This window comes from Ictidomys tridecemlineatus, chromosome 5 (genome assembly GCF_052094955.1).
Source record: "Ictidomys tridecemlineatus isolate mIctTri1 chromosome 5, mIctTri1.hap1, whole genome shotgun sequence".
NCBI classification, from domain to species: Eukaryota; Metazoa; Chordata; class Mammalia; order Rodentia; family Sciuridae; genus Ictidomys; species Ictidomys tridecemlineatus.
In genome coordinates, this window is record NC_135481.1 from 73,046,917 (window position 1) to 73,054,235 (window position 7,319).

A 7,319-nucleotide genomic window follows, 5' to 3' on the forward strand; every position below is an offset into this window, starting at 1 on the left:
ATTCTTTTTTAAAAACAAAATGAAACAAACAAACAAACAAACAAAAACCCCAAAACTACCAAAGACCCCCTTCTAGTGGTACAGCTGTCTACCCCATTCCTCCTGATTAGGTCATGACACTCTTAGTGCAGGGGCCTCAGCTGAGGGAGAGTTGAGAAGCTTCTGGTCAGACACAGCCATCTGATCTTGGGGCTCTGGACTTTGCTAAAACATCACGTTATTGCTTTGTTTCAGGGTGGACACTGCCAGGCACCTACTGCTTGACCTCTGTTTAAATGAGGAACTTCAAGACTAGACAGCATGGCTCTTTTCAGTTTATTGCATGAAGGAGTTACACTAGTTCAAGTTAAAAGCGGACTCCAAATGGTTACATTATACAAGCTGTGAGGTTTTTAAACTTGTGACAAGGGACAGAAGGGAAATTCTACTCATGGCAAGGAAATCCTCACTTAAGCTGTAGTGAGCCACAAGCACTTAAAACCCATGAACCTTCAGCTGATTGTCCTTAGCCAGTCCAATCTCTACCAGGAACTGGCATATGTTCTTGTGCTGATCACCCTATAGCTGAATTACTTCTCCATATTCTGGATGCTCAATTACAGTACCATTGCAGGCAAATTTCTTCTTAAACGCCTTCACTAGTTTCTTTTTATCTTAATCATCAGCAATCCCTTGGTCAGTTGTAAGGGTCTTCCTGCCATTTCTCTGTTGAATTTTTATATGAATATAATCCTCAGTACCAGCAGGAAGCAAGTCATCACCCTTACTTGCATCAGCAAAGGAGTCGAAAGAGTGGAGGTTCTGGATAGCAGACATACCATACAATTCCTTTTCCTCCGTGGAAGGCAGCTGAGGGAGAAGTGGGGGGTGAGGAATGGAAGCGAGGGGGCTCCAGGGGAAGGCTGCTGAGTCCTCGGTGGCAGCTCAGTGACTCCACTGATTGTTTCTTTTGCAGAGAAGAAGCTTTTTAGTTTGTATCTATCCCATTTATTAATTTTGATTTTAATTCTTGACCTATAGAAGTCTTATTAAGGAAGTAGGGACTTAATCCAATATGATGGAGATTTGGGCCTACTGTCTCTGGTTTAATTTCTACGTCCTCTATCCACTTTGAGTTGAATTTTGTGCATGTTGAGAGATAGGGATTTAGTTTCATTTTGTTGCATGTGGATTTCCAGGTTTCTCAGCACCATTTGTTGAAGAGGCTATCTTTTCTCCACTGTAGGTTTTTGGCACATTTATGTAATATAAGATAATTTAATTATGTGGGTTAGTCTCTGTGTTCTCTATTCTGTATCATTGGTCTATCAGTCTATTTTGGTGCTGATACCATGCTGTTTTTGTTACTATTGCTCTGTAGTAAAGTTTAAGTTCTGGTATAGTGATGCCACCTGCTTCACTTTTCTTGCTAAAAATTACTTTAACTATTCTGGGTTCTCTTATTTTTCCAGATGAATTTAATGACTTTTTTTCCTATTCCTATGAAAAATATCATTGGTATTTTGATTGTAATTACATTAAATCTATATAATACTTTTGGTATTATGGTCATTTTGACAATATTAATTCTGTCTATCCAAGACCAAAAAAAAAAAAAAACAAAAATAGTTCCATCTTCTAAGCTCTTTTGTTTACTTTCTTTCTTTAGTGTTCTGTATTTTTCATTCTTTTTTTTTTTTTTTTTTTTTGGCAATTGTCAATGGGGCAGTTTTCCTTGTTTCCCTGTCAGAGGATTTGTCACTGATATACAGAAATGCCTTTGAATCATTGAAGGATGAAATATTCTATGTATGTCATTTAAGTCTAAGTTATTGATTGCATTATTGATTTCTGTAGTTTCTTTTTTCAGCTTTTGTTTGGGCAATCTATCCAATGATGAGAGATGTATGTAAAGTCACCTTGAATTATTGTGTTGTGGTCTATTTGACTCTTGAACTTGAGAAGAGTTTATTTGATGAATGTAAATGATTCATTGTTTGGGACATATAGACTTATTTTTGTTATGTCTTGTTGACGAATGGTTTCCTTAAGCAATATGAAATGTTCTTCTTTATCCCTTTTGATTAACCTTGGCTTGAAGTCTAATTTATTTGATCTGAGGTTGGATACTCCTCGGTCCATGTGAGTGTTATGATTTTTGCCAACCTTTTACCTTCAATCTGTAGATGTCTTTTCTATGAGATGAGTCTCTTGGAGGAAGCATATTGTTGGGTCTGTTGGGTCTTTTTTTTTTTTTTAATTCTATCTGCCAGTCTGTATCTTTTGATTGGTGAGTTTAGATCATTAACATTAAGGCTTATTATTGAGACATGATTTGGATTCCCAGCCATTTTTTTATTTAACTTGACTTGCTTTCTTCTTTGATTAGTTTTTACTTTAGCGTAATACCTCCCTTTGCTGAGTTTTATTGTCTTTCAATTCCTCTTTATGCAATATTTTGCCAAGGATGTTCTGTAGTGCAGGCTTTCAAGCTGTAAAATATTTTAATTTTGTTTTATCACAGAAGGTTTTTATTTCATCATCAAATCTAAAACTTAATTTTGATGGGTATAAGATTCTTTGTTGGTCTCTATTTTTCTTTCAGAGATTGACATATATTGTTCCAGGATCTTCTAGCTTTCAGGGACTGGTTTGAAAAATCTGCAATAATCTAATTGGTTTCTCTTTATATGTAATCTGGTTCCTTTCTCTTGTGGCTTTGAATATTCTCTCCTTATTCTGTATGTTAGACATTTTCATTATAATGTGACTTGCTGTGGATCTGTTGTGATTTTGTACATTTGGCATCCTGGAAGCCCCTTGAATTTGGTTTTCCAATTTATTCTTCATGTTTGGAAAATTTTAAGACATTATTCCATTCAATAGGTGGCTTATTTCTTTCATTTGGAACTCTATGCCATCCTCCATCCCAATAACTCTTAAATTTGGTCTTTTTATGCTGTCTCATATTTTTTGAATGTTCTGCTCATAGTTTCTTACCATTTTCACTGTGTGGCCTACATTCTTTTCAACATTATATATTTTGTCTTCATTGTCTAAGGTACTATCTTTTAAGTGGTCTAATCTGTTGGTCATGCTTTCAGTTGAACTTTTAATTTGGTTTATTGTTTCTTTCATTTCAAGGATTTCTGTTTTTTATATTTTTTTAGAACCTCTGTCTCCCTATTGAAGTAATCTTTTGCTTCCTGTATTTGTTTATGTAGCCTTTTTCGAACTGATCTTTTGCTGCCTATATTTGCTCTCTTATATCATCCTTTAATTCGCTGAACATTTTAACCATGTACATCCTGAACTCCTTCTCTGTTGTTTCTTCTGCTGTGCTGGCCATGGATTCTAGTATTGTGGTATCTTGATATGTTTGGGGCAGTTTCTCCTCTTGTCTTTTCAAATTGCACTGTGGATCTGAGGTGTTAACATTTTTAACCCTATAGGCTTGTAATGCCCATGTAGGGTTTTGATACTTCTCATTTAAGGTGAGGAACAATGTTAACAGATACCAATACAACCAAATACAGACTTAACCAAATATCTGCTATGAAGACATTTACAGTTTAGTCACAATGTACAGAAATGGTGAATTCAATTATTATCTACAATGTACTCAGTAGGTTTGTAAAAGAGTATACAGTTTCTCATGGTGGACAAAGAACTGAGGTAAGGAGTATAATGATATGCTGAAGAGGTAGGAGGTGAGAATATAGAGTTATTATATATTAGGAAATATAAAAAAAATCTAAATAAGAAGAATAGTAGAAGGGAAGAGTGAGGAAGTAATTTTGGGTAGACTAAGTAAGTGGGAAGACAGTTACTTTGTCTGCCCAAACACACATATATATTAAGAAAAATTAAAAAATTTAAAATAGTAAAAATTGGTGGACAAAAAAGAAAAAAAGAAAGCAAACAGAAAAGAATATAAAACACAATCATAAAATATTCAGATAGCATATGTCTCAAAATCTTAATTCATACAAAGTACTTGGTTTCACATATGTTGGGGTTGTGAGGACAGAATAGAGAGAGAGAAGAAAAAAAATCTTGAAGGAAGAAAAAGGGATTGTTTTCGTTGGAGATCGGTGTCTTTCTTGCTTCCATTCCCATCCAATAAGTGTCAGCTAGTATCTCTGCCTTCAGGATGGTGAAGATAACCAAGGTGGGAGGGTTGGTCCTGGTTGGAGGATGTTGCCCCCCACAACAAGGGTACGTGGGAGACCAGCCTGTTGTCTCCAAGGCACCAGCTGTTGGAACCGCCCTCTGACAGAGGTAGTGAAGTGCACTAGATCAGCTAGTGTCTCCTGGGCTGAGCGAGAGGGTAAGTATCAGGACCTGGCCCGCCATCCAACCTGGCCCACACAATCACACTGGGTCCAGAGACCAGTCAACCATGAAGGTGCAATAATCTCAACTTTATTGTGTCAGGGACAAGGTTATATAGTGATAGGAGGGACTAAGAAGAGACAGTAGCAAGAACCAATAAGGAGTAGTTACACCACTGGGTCACTAAGGGGCCTAGGCAGATTTCAGATTTAACCATTAGGTGGGGCTAAAGTCAAAAGCCCATGCATGCGGGCTAAAAGCCGACAAACACTGATCCAGCCAGGTCACATATACGGAAATGCTAACCCATGAGGCCACCTCAGTCAACACTCAATAATGGCTGCAGTCCCAAGGGAGGTAAAAGGTCCCAAGGCACCTGGAAGTGGAGTGTGAGATCCATCAACCCCAAAAGGAGACTGCACCTCAATAATCTCTTTTTGGGACCACTCCTGTGATGTGAGCACCTGGTCTTATCTTCTTATCTCACCTGAAGTCCTCCCAGTTCCTGGTCTCTGTGTTAGTCTCTAAACTTTATCACACTCACCCTCTCCCTTACTACTTGCTAGTGAGTAGTAAGGGAGACTAAGTAAGTAGGAAGACTAGTGAGGAACCTTTGTCTTCGAAGCTCTTGGGCATGACACTTTGGGTACACTGAGCACATGCCCTGCTGAAAACATTTTTTGTTTTGGGCACTCACAATGTCTGGTTAGCAGCTGCTTGGGTGTGTAGGGAGTTAGAAACTGGGTACCTGGCCAGCTGGAATTCCAAACTGGTAGTTCCCTCCAGTAAAGATGGTGATGAAGATGACTCAAGATGGAGGTGGTTGCTTTCAGCCATGGGGGGGGGGGATCCAGGTGATAGCATTGGACAATGAGTTCAGAGACGAGCTCTATGGTGTGCATTGTGTTGCTATCGGCTGAAATCAGAGCCTGTGTAAGGATCTTGGGTAAGGCAGGCTATTGCACATAGGGAACTATCTCCATTACTGTAGAGTCCGAAGATGGAGGCTACCAAGGGAGCCCCACATTGGTAGATGGGGATTCACAGGGGAATGGTTGCTGGAGTTCCTGCATGTGGGAAGCTGCCAGGTGTCCTGTGAGGAAGTGGTGTTTTTACCTCATTAATTAATAAAATAAATATTTGATAGTGTTAGTTTAATATTTACTCTGAGTAATAGTTATGCATTCATGTTTAATTTATTCTTGAAATATTTTGAAGATTATGCACCAAAATGTACAATGGAATCTTATGTATGTGTATTGAAAGTAAAACCTGATAGAGTATGTATTGATTGGTGTCCAAGCAATTAAAAGGCTTTTGTGGCCAATCCAACATTTCTTATAAAATATTTTTAAAAGTAGCTATAACTTAAAGTTTTGGAAGTTTTTTCAATACTACATGACTTTAGATTTTAAAAGCAATCTTAAGACATTATATGTGGCATTTGAAAGTATTATTTCAACTCTATAAATTATCAGAACAACATAATGGTAGCAGGTTTTTCTTGTATTTTGCTTTTTTGCATCAAGAATAATTTTTATTTGCTACAATTGTGATCAAAGGGAGGAAAGGCTGTTAGAAAACGTGGCAAAACTTTCAAGTATACAAAACTATTACAGTTTCTCTGTTACATCCCAGAGAGATTATCTCCTGAGCTATTCTAAAACACCATATTTTGTTTTAAAAAAAAAAAAGTGGACATTAATGCAAATGGTTCTTGTCCATAGTAATATAAATAAATTCTAAGGTGCACCTTATCATAGCATCATGAATATCAACAAGTTTCATCAATTTGTAAACTTATTTCAGCATTAATTTTATTTAATTGTCATATTTTAACATCCACTTTATTCACTTACTGCTTCTATTTTGATATGTGCATATTACAAAACTATGGCAATATGTATTTATTATAACACATTAAATATCAAAATATTAATCACATCACTATTTTTAAGAAAAGTTTGACCTATCAAAGGAACTCTTTCCCTTGTGGGAGCAACAAATGAATGTACTCATATTTTCAAGAAATAGGAAAACATTCATTTCCAAGGAATGTTTCAAAAATTAGTTTTCTTTAATAAAATGTTTCTCTCAGGGAACAGAGCATATATTTAAATCTGAATATCTAAATGAATGCTAATTATGTATTATAAGTTTAAATCCAAAAGGTGATACTTTTAAAATATAGTGATATTTAAATCAATTACAAATATTACAAAATATCAAAGACTCATATAATTACTTTAGACTTAATCTACATTTTAACCAAAAAATAGGGTCAATATTTGAACTAAATATGACTTGTGTTGCTTCTTATTTTCCTCTTTTCTTGTGGCAGATGAAATATTAATGAACTCTCATTTTAAAGATATTTTAATTAAGTTATGTTCTTAAAAATATGTGTTCACTTTTAGTAATAAGTATGGTAACATTTGTCCTAATACTTCTTATATTTGCTTCATCCTTAAAAGTTTAGTATCAGCATAAAAAGTAGAAAAATACTTTATGTTCACATATTTAATTATTTTCTCTTAAAGTCAATGTAGTTTAAAGGTACATATTACATTTTTAAGAATGTGGCCAAATACACTTACATTTTCATATTATGCTTTTATACAAGAAAATAAAGTTGTTCTAAATATTTACATTTCTAATATACTAAGAATCTAAATAAATGAAAATTATCTATCTAGTTATAAAACAAAGTATAGTGTTCTATTTTACACATCACATAGACAATATATTTTCTCTTACTTAAGGGGATACATAAAACACTACATTGTAAAAATTCCAAAGCGTACTTAAATTTTATGGGGCCTATATCACTGATCTTTATATTTTTGTTGCAGTGTGTAGAGTTGGAAAGAAAGCCATAAAAGTTTTATAGATTCAAATAAAAAAAATAATAACATATGAAAATATTTGACTTATTTACAAAATTTCCTGGCTGATTTCATGTACAAATGTACTTGACATATACTTTTTACAAAAAAAAAAAACAA

At 35.1% G+C, this 7,319-nt stretch overlaps 1 pseudogene; it reads right to left on the reverse strand.

The window, feature by feature from the left end:
• Positions 1–298: 298 nt before the first annotated feature.
• Positions 299–820, reverse strand: LOC101958089 (eukaryotic translation initiation factor 1 pseudogene; annotated as a pseudogene).
• Between the last annotated feature and the right edge of the window lie 6,499 nt (positions 821–7,319).